Genomic DNA, 13,792 nt, shown 5'->3' with positions numbered 1-13,792 from the left:
CCCTTTTTTTACGGATCAGGTATATTGGAAATGTCAAAAAAAAGTATCAGGCACATCAGTTTTTGCATATTCTGCGCCTGATCCGTTGCATGATGCCAAAAACTGATGTGTGAAATTAGCCTTAGAAAAAAGACGTTTCAGAGGAGATCTCATTTCTATGTATAAATACATGTGTGGTCAATATAAAGGACTGGCACATGACTTATTTCTTCCAAAGACTATACTAAGGACCAGGGGGCACTCACTGCGAGTGGAAGAAAAGCGACTCCGACAGCTAAATAGGAAAGGGTTCTTTACAGTTAGAGCAGTCAGACTGTGGAATGCCGACCACAAGAGGTAGTAATGGCACATGAATTATTCCTTCCAAAGACAATACTAAGGACCAGGGGCACTCAATGCGAGTGGAAGAAAAGCGATTCCGGCAGCTAAATAGGAAAGGGTTCTTTACAGTTAGAGCAGTCAGACTGTGGAATGCCGACCACAAGAGGTAGTAATGACACATGAATTATTCCTTCCAAAGACAATACTAAGGACCAGGAGGCACTCACTGCAAGTGGAAGAAAATCGACTCCGACAGCTAAATAGGAAAGGGTTCTTTACAGTTAGAGCAGTCAGATGGTGGAATGCCGACCACAAGAGGTAGTAATGGCAGATACTATAACAGATTTTAAAAAAGGGCTGGATGATTTCCTCAGTACACAACATTGCTGGTTATAAGTGACTTAGTGACCAAATGTAGAACTGGTGGAGGAAGGTTGAACTAGATGGACCTAGGTCTTTTTTCAACCTAAGAAACTATGTAACTATGTAACTATGTATTACAAGTAATAATAATATTTATTCACTTATAAAGTCCATTAATTCCACAGCGCTTTACATACATTGACAATACTGTCCCCATTTTGGCTCACAATCTAAGGTTCCTATCTGTATGTCTTTGAAATGTGGGAGGAAACTGGAGAACCCAGAGGAAACCCACGCAAACACGGGGAGAACATACAAACTCCTTGTAGATGTTGTTCAGCCCATATATCGGAATGTCTGGCTTTTGATACATTTCTCTTGCAACAATCATTGCATGGAAAATCCCTGGCCGGCTATGGCTTTCCACAACCAAATGCCTATTTTCCAGGGGTGCTAGGAGCGGGACTTGGGGGTGATCAACTGATTGTCCCAGTGGCCAATTTTTGATGAAACAATATCTTGCCGCGATTCCATTTAACTGTATTGAACTGTACCGCATTGCGGCAGAATACCGCTAATGTGAAGCCGCCTAAAATGCAAGTTATATTGAAACCCCCACTCATTCCCCGAAAAACCTCTTCCAAAATGGCCTGAGCTTTTCATCTTCTTGTAGACGGGTCCAGCAGCTATGGAGATAGATATGCATCGCCCCTGTTTGTCTTTCCTTGGGACTTTCTCTTCTTTCTCCATGACTGCTTTATAGTAAAGGATAAAATCTGGAAAAATTAGGACATCAGGATTTTTCTGTGTTTATTCCGATGCTTTTTTTTTGCTCTTCGGAGTTTAGGAGAGATGACATCACCGCATTAATGGATGACACGGAGCAGGAACACCGGGGGAACACCTGTCTATGGCTGGTGGGCAGGACTGTGGTGCTGCTTGTGAACGCAGCAAAAATCATTCTGGAAACTGCTTGCTTCAAGTCTCTCGGCGAGCCAAGCTGTTAATTTACATCGTAATGCAGCATTTCCCATTGTGTCAGGGATTTTCCATCACTCGCAGTTTTGTGCTGGCTAAATAAACGAGAATAGAACTGTTATGTGATAGGGTCCAAAAATCTTCCCAAGTGCGGAGACATGAACCAGCCGGATCACTCCTATCAGGAGGGCAAGGATTGATGCAACACATCAGAAAGAAGGCATGGGTAGCAAATAGCTACCAGCATTAATAAGGAGCAATTACTGGTCCCCTACGCCCTAAATCTGCCCCTTTGCAGATTGTCATGTGACTGTGATTACCACTAAGGAAATTAATTATACGGCTGCTCCTCCAGATATTCTAAAGGAAAAAATAACCAAATAACCAAATTTTCAAAGGTCTTCATTAAACAAAAAAGACAAGTTTTTTTGTGTATGCAGCCCCCATGCAGACCTCAGTGTCTCCAGGAGGGTCCGTATAATGCAGTCACACTTCCGTATACAGTACAGACCAAAAGTTTGGACACACCTTCTCATTCAAAGAGTTTTCTTTATTTTCATGACTCTAAAAATTGTAGATTCACATTGAAGGCATCAAAACTATGAATTAACACATGTGGAATGAAATACTTAAAGTGAGAAACAACTGAAAATATGTCTTATATTCTAGGTTCTTCAGAGTAGCCGCCTTTTGCTTTGATTACTGCTTTGCACACTCTTGCCATTCTCTTGATGAGCTTCAAGAGGTAGTCACCGGAAATGGTTTTCCAACAGTCTTGAAGGAGTTCCCAGAGATGCTTAGCACTTGTTGGCCCTTTTGCCTTCACTGTGCGGTCCAGCTCCCCCCAAACCATCTCGATTGGGTTCAGGTCTGGTGACTGTGGAGGCCAGGTCATCTGGTGTAGCACCCCATCACTCTCCTTCTTAGTCAAATAGCCCTTACACAGCCTGGAGCTGTGTTTGGGGTCATTGTCCTGTTGAAAAATAAATGATGGTCCAACTAAACGCAAACCGGATGGAATAGCACGCCGCTGCAAGATGCTGTGGTAGCCATGCTGGTTCTGTATGCCTTCAATTTTGAATAAATCCCCAACAGTGTCACCAGCAAAGCACCCCCACACCATCACACCTTCTCCTCCATGCTTCACAATGGGAACCAGCCATGTAGAGTCCATCCGTTCACCTTTTCTACAAAGACACGGTGGTTGGATCCAAAGATCTCAAATTTGGACTCATCAGACCAAAGCACAGATTTCCACTGGTCTAATGTCCATTCCTTGTGTTCTTTAGCCCAAACAAGTCTCTTCTGCTTGTTGCCTGTCCTTAGCAGTGGTTTCCTAGCAGCTATTTTACCATGAAGGCTGCTGCACAAAGTCTCCTCTTAACAGTTGTTCTAGAGATGAGAAGGTGTGTCCAAACTTTTGGTCTGTACTGAATCTGAAAATAAATAAACACAAGGTTTATTTGTAAACAAATTGATCAGGATAGAACTGTAGACACATAACAGGAGGAAATGTTTCAGTTAAGTATTTGCAAAGATGCTTTAATGTTCATATTAGATACATTAGAAATGGATATTTTTGTCTTTTCAGGTGGAAGCAGATCTGTCCCCAGATTTACCAATAAATGCATTATTAAATAGATATCTTAGACCTGATGAGGCTGGAGTAATTCTTTTGAGGAACCATGTCACCATGACTGCTGTGTAAGTCTGATATTAAGATGCATATTTTTTTCTGTCCAGTGAAAAAGTGAGAAAGTTCATGTTTCCACCCAGACTGGCTGACAGCTGCAGCTTGTACCGAGCAGTGTGAGATCTCAGGAGCAGCAGGGAGGAGGGACACTGAGGAGCTGTCAATCAGGCAAGGTAAGTGAAGATTCAGCAGCGGAAGGAACGAGGCACACTAAAAAGCTGTCAATCAAGCTAAGTGGGTGGATGATTAGACAGAAGCACAGAGGAGGAACACTGAGGAGCTATTAATCTGATTAGGTGTGTGTTGATTCAGCTGCAGCAGCAGGGAGGAGGGACACTGAGTAGCTGTCAATCAGAGTGAGTGGAGGTTCAGCAACAGGAAGGAGGGACACTAAGGAGCTGTCAATCATGCTAAGTAAATGGAGATTCAGCAGCAGGGAAGAGGGAAACTAAGGATCTGTCAATCAGGCTAGGTAAGTGGAGATTCAGCAGCAGGGAGGAGGTACACTGATGAGCTGTCAATCAGACTAGGTGAGTGGAGATTTAGCAGCAGGGAGTAGGAACACTAAGGAGCTGTCAATCATACTAAGTAAATGGAGATTCAGCAGCAGAGAAGAGGGAAACTAAGGATCTGTCAATCAGGTAGGTAAGTGGAGATTCAGCAGCAGGGAGGAGGTACACTGATTAGTTGTCAATCAGGCTAGGTGAGTAGATATTCAGATAGATATAGCAGGGAGGAGGGACACTAAGGATCTGTCAATCAGGCTAGGTGAGTGGAGATTCAGCAGCAGGGAGGAGGCACACTGAATAGCTGTCAATCAGGCTAGGTGAGTAGAGATTCAGATTTAGCAGGGAGGGAGTACATTAAGGATCTGTCAATCAGGCTAGATGAGTGGAGTGTAAGCTGCAGGGATGAGGGACATTAAGTAGCTTTAAATCAGGCTGGGTGGAGATTCAGCAGCAGAGAGGAGGGACACTGAGGAGCTGCCAATAAGTGGGTGAACATTCATCAGTATCAGAGAATAAAGACTCTGATGAGCTGTCAATCTTATTGTATGGGGGAGATTGAGTTTAAACTTTTACAGGCAGGCATTCTGACATGAATTTTCACAGTAAGTACAGCAGCCTCATCTGGTCTAAGAAATCCATTCAATAATTTTTGCTGGGTGTATTGAGAAATGTGGTGACATATCCACTTTAAGAAGAATATAAGGAACCTATTTTTTTTAAAAAAAAATAAATCCCATCTTGTTTTTTTGTTGCTGTTTTGTCTTGTAGTGTCATACAAGGCTGGAGTAAATCCCACAGAACAAGGTAATTGCAAACAGATGTGTAATAACGCAGATTAACCGAACATGTACAGATGCTAGTCAAGAAAAGAGACTGAACGGAGAGAGGCAATAATAAGACTGCTCTAAAAGGAAATAAAGTGATTGTAGATCTCCTTTTTTGTTTGCATTTCTTTGTATTATTATGGGCTGTTTGTTTGGATGTTCTGACCTCTCACAGGTAAGATCCTACAATCTGCAATGAACATCTGATAAACCAGGATTTCTTTAATTTTCACCATATCCAGAACCTGTAATGTCCTGTTAGTAAACAATACAATAACATTTCATGCATACCTGTCACCTCTTGGCAGTTTGATGTATTTTTTAACTTATTTTTGCAAATGCAGAAGTGAATAGGATTAGAAGAAGAAATAGAAGGAGCAATTAAAATCCCTGTCTGCTGCGGTTAAATTGTCAGACAAATACATATTTACAGTCCATTCTTGGATATTTGTGCAAAATAGCTTTCCTGCCATCTAGTGCCACCTATAGGCAGCTAAACTGCAGGGTCAGATGTTGACCTTGAGGTGGCAGTAGTGAGACAGCTTCTTCCTTCCGTCCATCCTTGGATCAATTTTGGTAGTTGCAAACGAGTAGATCACGGAATAACCAGGCATTTACACATCACGATTTCTCACGTCAGTCGCTCATATTCTTACACTTGCCCATTTTTCCTGTTTCCAGCACATCAACTTCAAGAACTGACTGTTCACTTGCTGATTTATCCCACCCTTAACACGTAGTTTTGCTCTAAACTTGCTAAGTGTCATAGCGGCATCAGACGCTGTTCAGACCACAGACTCTGACACTCCTCATTATGCTTTCTCTAGTGCTTCTGAGTTACACAGACAGGCTCAGGCATCAACCAGCTGTGTGCTCATTAGTGATCAGGCTCAGGCGTCGACCAGCTGTGTGCTCATTAGTGATCAGGCTCAGACATCGACCAGCTGTGTGCTCATTAGTAATCAGGCTCAGGCGTCGACCAGCTGTGTGCTCATTAGTGATCAGGCTCAGGCGTCGACCAGCTGTGTGCTCATTAGTAATCAGGCTCAGGCGTCGACCAGCTGTGTGCTCATTAGTGATCAGGCTCAGGCGTCGACCAGCTGTGTGCTCATTAGAGATCAGGCTCAGGCGTCGACCAGCTGTGTGCTCATTAGTGATCAGGCTCAGGCGTCGACCAGCTGTGTGCTCATTAGTGATCAGGCTCAGGCATCTACCAGCTGTGTGCTCATTAGTGATCAGGCTCAGGCATCGACCAGCTGTGTGCTCAATAGTGATCAGGCTCAGGCGTCGACCAGCTGTGCGCTCATTAGTAATCAGGCTCAGGCGTCGACCAGCGGTGTGCTCATTAGTGATCAGGCTCAGGCGTCGACCAGCTGTGTGCTCATTAGTAATCAGGCTCAGGCGTCGACCAGCGGTGTGCTCATTAGTGATCAGGCTCAGGCGTCGACCAGCTGTGTGCTCATTAGAGATCAGGCTCAGGCGTCGACCAGCGGTGTGCTCATTAGTGATCAGGCTCAGGCATCGACCAGCTGTGCGCTCATTAGTGATCAGGCTCAGGCGTCGACCAGCTGTGTGCTCATTAGAGATCAGGCTCAGGCGTCAACCAGCGGTGTGCTCATTACTGATCAGGCTCAGGCATCGACCAGCGGTGTGCTCATTACTGATCAGGCTCAGGCATCGACCAGCTGTGCGCTCATTAGTGATCAGGCTCAGGCGTTGACCAGGTGTGTGCTCATGAGTGATCAGGCTCAGGCATCGACCAGCTGTGTGCTCATTACTGATCAGGCTCAGGCGTTAACCAGCTGTGTGCTCATTAGTGATCAGGCGTCGACCAGCTGTGTGCTCATTAGCGATCAGGCTCAGGCATCGACCAGCTGGGTGCTCATTAGTGATTAGGCTCAGGCATCGACCAACCAGCTGTGTGCTCATTAGTGATCAGGCATCGACCAGCTGTGTGCTCATTAGTGATCAGGCTCAGGCGTCAACCAGCTGTGTGCTCATTAGTGATCAGGTTCAGGCATCGACCAGCTGTGTGCTCATTAGTGATCAGGCTCAGGCATCGACAAGCTGTGCGCTCATTAGTGATCAGGCTCAGGTGTCGACCAGCTGCGTGCTCATTAGTGATCAGGCTCAGGCGTCGACCAGCTGTCTGCTCATTAGTGATCAGGCTCAGGCGTCGACCAGCTGTGTGCTCATTAGTGATCAGGCTCAGGCATCGACCAGCTGTGTGCTCATTAGTGTTCAGGCTCAGGTGTCGACCAGCTGTGTGCTCATTAGTGATCAGGCTCAGGCGTCGACCAGCTGTGTGCTCATTAGTGATCAGGCTCAGGCGTCGACCAGCTGTCTGCTCATTAGTGATCAGGCTCAGGCGTCGACCAGCTGTGTGCTCATTAGTGATCAGGCTCAGGCATCGACCAGCTGTGTGCTCATTAGTGATCAGACTCAGGCATCGACCAGCTGTGTGCTCATTAGTGATCAGACTAGCTGGCATAAAATTCCACTAGCCTGCTGGTTACCTTTTGGATCAGATGTTGCAGGTGAGCTATCACAGTTACTCACCGCTTTTTTAAGATGGAGAAGTTTGTCTTCCTATGCCGACTATAGCTTTCTACTAAATCGGGTTGTGTGCTGTTGTTTTCCAGTGTGGTGATTTACTGCTTGGTGTGCTGTGGTATTCCTCCTGTCATCTGGTTATTTCCTCCCTGCTCTTTATTTCCTCCTTATCACTTGTCTGATTACTCTGTGTGAGCGTGCTGTGTGATAGAGTTTTGTTTTTCCCCTGTTTGTCTATCACTGTTGTTGTTTACATGCTCCTGTTCTGTCCCACCCCTGGGGTAGGGAGGGAGGGGGTACTAGATTAGGGTAAGACAACCCAGACATCGTCACCATCAGACGTATCTCTGAAATCAGGGACAGCTAGGGCCCCCCCTAGCCTGAGGACCAATTTAGGAGCCCTGGTCTCCTGTTATCTCCTGCCACCCCATGACGGGTTAAATTTAGATACCTGCAAAAATTACAATATTACCTATTCATCCATACATCAGTGCTCATAAAATATCAGCCATATACTGAGAAGTGTAGGGGACATTTCCATCCTTCTCTACTGCAAGGTGCCATTAGCAATCAGTATGAATGACAGATTGCAAAAGAATAGAGTTGCTTAAAAAGCTATTACAAAGCAGATATTTGTGCGGAAGTACGGGAAGCCGAGATATATGGATCTGCTTGTGGGGATCAAGTGACGAACAATATGTCAGATCCAAAGAGTCCATAAACTGAAAGTGGATTTGTGAGAGTGAAGAGCCGCCATGTCAAAGGATTACAGACCCCACAAGAACAACCCCCTATAGTTTAAGGACCACACCAAGAGCTCCTCATATCTCCTCATAGCTTCTGAATAGGGGCCAAGAAGAACATTAGGTGAACTGTTGACATTCAGGGTTAGATTAGATGAAAATTATTTTAGGAAACTCTATATTTAACTTTTTTTTTATTACGATGAAATATAGGTATGAGGTTGGTCATATAATGTTTGATCGTACAGTGTAGTCTGAAGATCAGATCATATAGGACAAGGACATAATGATTAATTCTTGTGGAGGAACCATGTAAGTGCTACTTATAGAGGAACCAGGTATGAGGAGGAGATAATGAGCTCTTCTTGTAGTGGAACCAGCTAAGAGGAGGAGATAATAAGCGCTTCTTGTGGTGCAACCAGGTACGAGGAGGAGATAATGAGCTCTTCTTGTGGTGGAACCAGGTAAGGGGAGGAGATAATGAGCTCTTCTTGTGATGCAACCAGGTGCGAGGAGGAGATAATGAGCTCTTCTTGTGATGCAACCAGGTAAGGGGAGAAGATAATGAGCTCTTCTTGTGGTGGAACCAGGTAAGGGGAGAAGATAATGAGCTCTTCTTGTGGTGGAACCAGGTAAGGGGAGGAGATAATGAGCTCTTCTTGTGGTGGAACCAGGTAAGGGGAGAAGATAATGAGCTCTTCTTGTGGTGGAACCAGGTAAGAAGAGAAGATAATGAGCTCTTCTTGTGGTGGAACCAGGTAAGAGGAGAAGATAATGAGCTCTTCTTGTGGTGCAACCAGGTAAGGGGAGAAGATAATGATCTCTTCTTGTGGTGGAACCAGGTAAGAGGAGGAGATAATGAGCTCCTCTTGTGGTGGAACCAGGTAAGAGGAGGAGGTAATGAGCGCTTCTTGTGGTGGAACCAGGTAAAGGGAGAAGATAATGAGCTCCTCTTGTGGTGGAACCAGGTAAGCGGAGGGTATAATAAGCTCTTCTTGTGGAGGAACCAGGTAAGGGAAGGAGATGATGAGCGCTTCTTGTGGATAAACCAGGTAAGGGGAGGAGATAATGAGTGCTTCTTTTGGTAGAACCATGTAAGTGGAGGAGATAATGAGTGCTTCTTGTGGATGACCCAGATAAGAGGGGATAACGAATGCTTCTTTTGGAGGAACCATGTAAGGGGAAGATATAATGAGCGTTTTTTTTTTTTGGTGGAACCTTGTAAGGGAAGGAGATAATAAGCGCTTCTTGTGGATGAAACAGGTAAGGGGAGGAGATAATGTGTTTCTTATAGTGGTACTATTTAAGGGGAGGAGAAAATTAGCTCTTCTTGTGGAGGAACCAAGTAAGGGGAGGAGATAATGAGCAGTTCTCTTGGACAAACTGTGAGGGGAGGAGATAATCAGTGCTTGTTGCGAAGGAGCCATGTAAAGGGAAGCAAATATCAGCACTCCTTGTGGTGGAACCATGTAAGGGGAGGAGATAATGAGCTCTTCTTGTTGAGGAACCATTTAAAGGGAAGAGATAATGAGCGCTTTTTGTGGAGGAACCATGAAAGGTGAGGAGATAAGGAACACTACTTTTGGAGGAACCATGTGAGACGTTGAAATAATGAGTGCTTCTTATGGAGGAACCACGTGAGAGGTGGAGATAATAAGCTCTTCTTGTGGATGAACCAGGTAAGGAGAGGAAATAATGAGTGCATCTCTTGGAGGAATTATGTGAGGGGAGGAGATAATCAGTGCTTGTTGTGAAGGAACCATGTAAGGGGTCGTGCTTCTTGTGGAGGAACTATATAAGGGGAGGAGATAATGAGCTCTTCTTGTGATAAAACCAGGTCAGGACAAGACATAATGAACGCTTCTTGTGGAGGAACTATGTAAAGGAAGGCGATAATGAGTGCTTGTTATGGTGGAACCATGTAAGGGGAGGCGATCATGAACGCTTCTTGTGGTGGAACCATGTAAGGGGAAGAGATCATGAACGCTTCTTGTGGTGGAACCATGTAAGGGTAGGAGATCATGAACGCTTCTTGTGGTGGAACCATGTAAGGGGAAGAGATCATGAACGCTTCTTGTGGTGGAACCATGTAAGGGGAAGAGATCATGAACGCTTCTTGTGGTGGAACCATGTAAGGGTAGGAGATCATGAACGCTTCTTGTGGTGGAACCATGTAAGGGGAAGAGATCATGAACGCTTCTTGTGGTGGAACCATGTAAGGGGAAGAGATCATGAACGCTTCTTGTGGTGGAACCATGTAAGGGGAGGAGATCATGAACGCTTCTTGTGGTGGAACCATGTAAGGGGAAGAGATCATGAACGCTTCTTGTGGTGGAACCATGTAAGGGGAGGAGATCATGAACGCTTCTTGTGGTGGAACCATGTAAGGGGAGGAGATCATGAACGCTTCTTGTGGTGGAACCATGTAAGGGTAGGAGATCATGAACGCTTCTTGTGGTGGAACCATGTAAGGGGAGGAGATCATGAACGCTTCTTGTGGTGGAACCATGTAAGGGGAGGAGATCATGAACGCTTCTTGTGGTGGAACCATGTAAGGGGAGGAGATCATGAACGCTTCTTGTGGTGGAACCATGTAAGGGGAAGAGATCATGAACGCTTCTTGTGGTGGAACCATGTAAGGGGAAGAGATCATGAACGCTTCTTGTGGTGGAACCAGGTAAGGGGAGGAGATCATGAACGCTTCTTGTGGTGGAACCATGTAAGGGGAGGAGATCATGAACGCTTCTTGTGGTGGAACCATGTAAGGGGAAGAGATCATGAACGCTTCTTGTGGTGGAACCAGGTAAGAGGAGGAGATAATGAGCACCACTTGGGATCATGTAAAGGGGAGGAGATACTTATTGTATGCGGTGATATTAGGAGATTTCCCGGAAAAAAGTCAGAGCATCGTACATGATTTTATCTTTGCTTGTTAAAAAAAGAAAATGAAGGTTGGTGTTAACCATTTGTGGGGTCAAGGACAGATGATGAATTACCGTCCGCCAGTCTCGGTGAGTCATCTGTCTATATAAAGACTCCTGATTGGCTTTGATGGTGGCTTATTGATAACTTAGAGCATTTTAAAGTGAATCTGCAAAGAAAATCCGACTCACAACCTTCCAATAATTAACTAGAGGGGGAACGGAGTTTTCAGCAAGGTGTCCTAATAACGACAATCTTCTTTATGGGGAGGGAGCAAATTAAAGGGATCCTATTATCTATTAAAGAAAATTGACGGTGTTAACTGTTGCCCTGCTGGACAATAGAGAACTGTCAACCACAAATTTATTTCTGATGTGACAGACCCCTACCCGTCATTTGTACTCAACGCTAAGTTAATCCTTGTGTTTCATTCCAAAATAAAGGGTGTTGACGGTCGCTTTTCTTTCCATAATGCAAGTGTTTATGGGGAGGGAGCAAATTAAAGGGATCCTGTTATCTATTAAGGAAAGTTGACGGTGTTAACTGTTGCCCTGCTGTACAATAGAAAACTGTCAACCACAAATTTATTTGGGATCTGACGGACCCCTACTTGTCATTTATAGGCAATGCTAAGTTAACCCTTATGTTTCATTCCAAAATAAAAGGTGTTGACGGTCGCTTTTCTTTCCATAATGCAAGTGTTTATGGGGAGGGAGCAAATTAAAGGGATCCTGTTAAATATTAAGGAAAGTTGACGGTGTTAACTGTTGCCCTGCTGTACAATAGAAAACTGTCAACCACAAATTTATTTGGGATCTGACGGACCCCTACTTGTCATTTATAGGCAATGCCAAGTTAACCCTTATGTTTCATTCCAAAATAAAGGGTGTTGACGGTCGCTTTTCTTTCCATAATGCCAGTGTTTATGGGGAGGGAGCAAATTAAAGGGATCCTGTTATCTATTAAGGAAAGTTGACGGTGTTAACTGTTGCCCTGCTGGACAATAGAAAACTGTCAAACACAAATTTATTTGGGATCTGACGGACCCCTACTTGTCATTTATAGGCAATGCCAAGTTAACCCTTATGTTTCATTCGAAAATAAAGGGTGTTGACGGTCGCTTTTCTTTCCATAATGCCAGTGTTTATGGGGAGGGAGCAAATTAAAGGGATCCTGTTATCTATTAAGGAAAGTTGACGGTGTTAACTGTTGCCCTGCTGGACAATAGAAAACTGTCAAACACAAATTTATTTGGGATCTGACGGACCCCTACCCGTCATTTGTACTCAACGCTAAGTTAACCCTTGTGTTTCATTCCATAATATTGACTTATCGCTTATCTATCCATAAGGCAAGTGTTTTGGGGGAGGGGGATTGAGGATGGGGGTGGTAATCAGGTTTTGGACATCTTTTAGCAGCTAGGCTATGTCTAAAGCTAGTTTAAGGCTGCACAAGACTCATGGTTCGTTGATCTTTAGCAACACGTCTCAGAAGACGATCCTTTAGGGAATCCCCTTGTTACAATAGACCCTATATATTTCGCCAATGACGTCCTTATTATCAGAGCACATTTACCTGTCTTGTAAAAGGTTACATTTTCCGATCTGTATCACGCCTGTCACTTTGCTCTAGAGATTGCTGACTCGGTTCAGCCTCCAGAACGTAACTCCTCGGGTCCTCGACCAGCCGGCATCATCACCTCTGTGTATAAGTTAACGCCACCATATACTTAGGTAGCCTAAAAAGTATTTACCCCCCTCCAATATTAGACTACGCTCTTGATACTTTATATGTATATTTAGAATGTTAATGTTGCAAATTCTTGAATATGCATTTAATACTCAAACAGTACAGGTTTGTAGAATCGTAGAACTACAGATCCCAGCATAATCTTCCAGATTTTTATTTATACAGTTCCCCACCTTAAATTTACAATATTCTGTGCATCATAGGGTGTAATATTTTGGGATGATTTGATTGGGGGGGGGGGGGGGGTAATGCTAATCGTTTTGCCAAAATCCAAATGTATTAATAAAAAGGAGATTACACTTTATATCTCACATGTGTTTAACCATTTCAGGGATGTGGAGCCGAAATGCAGCAGTGGGTTCTTCTTAAAGGCACGGTATCGGGGACAATGAAGTGAGGACTTGGTACAGGAGCATAATTCAGGGTAAGTGTCTGGTTCCTTTCTCTTTTTTTGCAAGGGGCAGAGGTAAAGCAATGCAAATGGTGGAGTTAGTTAATATGTGTGGGGCAGAAAGATGGAAGCAGGAGATTTGGAAATCAATTCTGCTCGTGATGCTGCATCAAGGGAGTACCATTGAGATGAATGGGACCAAAAAGTCTGTAATATAAGGATCAGAACCCATTAATCATATGAGTGAGATTTCCCTTAGCTTCTCATACACCCGATATATAGGCGTGTGCAGGCACCTATACCGTGGCGTCACAAGTCTACACTGGCCATGCCGGACCGGCATCACTGTTCCCTATAAGCCATGCGCTCCAGAAAGGAAATAGTTAAGACCACATATTAATGAGGATTAACGAGCCCAATTACAGCTGTAAATGGTTGCAAAGTTTAGAACTTTTAACTCTATCATTACCAGAGCGCACAGATGAAAAGGAAAGAGTAAAACAGCAATAATGGGATGACGGTCAAAGGAAACGTTATGTCCATCCAGCTTAAAAGAAATATAACCGTCATATTTACACCCTGAAAATATGCAACAATTATAGTGATAATCAATGCATAAAAAAAAATATATATATTTTTTTTGGGCCAGATTAAAGTAAGAGTCATAAAGTGGATCAAATAGATTAGATAAAGCAAATTCCTACAATATAGTGTGAATAGGGACGAACACCCCCGGGGTAAGAAAG

The 13,792-nt window shown here is 44.1% G+C and overlaps 1 long non-coding RNA gene across 7 annotated transcripts in view; it reads left to right on the top strand.

Annotated features, from left to right (window-relative positions):
• Window positions 1–13,792, top strand: part of LOC142254519 (uncharacterized) — a 145,870-nt gene that overhangs the window by 113,960 nt on the left and 18,118 nt on the right. For 6 of the 7 annotated variants that reach the window (XR_012727245.1, XR_012727244.1, XR_012727247.1 and 3 more), the window contains 2 exons: window positions 4,633–4,668; window positions 12,987–13,079. This is a non-coding gene — a long non-coding RNA (uncharacterized LOC142254519). Of the gene's footprint in view, window positions 1–3,405; window positions 3,529–4,632; window positions 4,669–12,986; window positions 13,080–13,792 lie in introns of all 7 variants that reach the window. The other variant, XR_012727242.1, reaches the window with a different exon arrangement.

This window comes from Anomaloglossus baeobatrachus, chromosome 10 (genome assembly GCF_048569485.1).
Source record: "Anomaloglossus baeobatrachus isolate aAnoBae1 chromosome 10, aAnoBae1.hap1, whole genome shotgun sequence".
Taxonomy (NCBI): Eukaryota; Metazoa; Chordata; class Amphibia; order Anura; family Aromobatidae; genus Anomaloglossus; species Anomaloglossus baeobatrachus.
The sequence above is the reverse complement of the archived record's forward strand: the minus strand, read 5'-3'. Positions and strand labels throughout refer to the sequence as shown.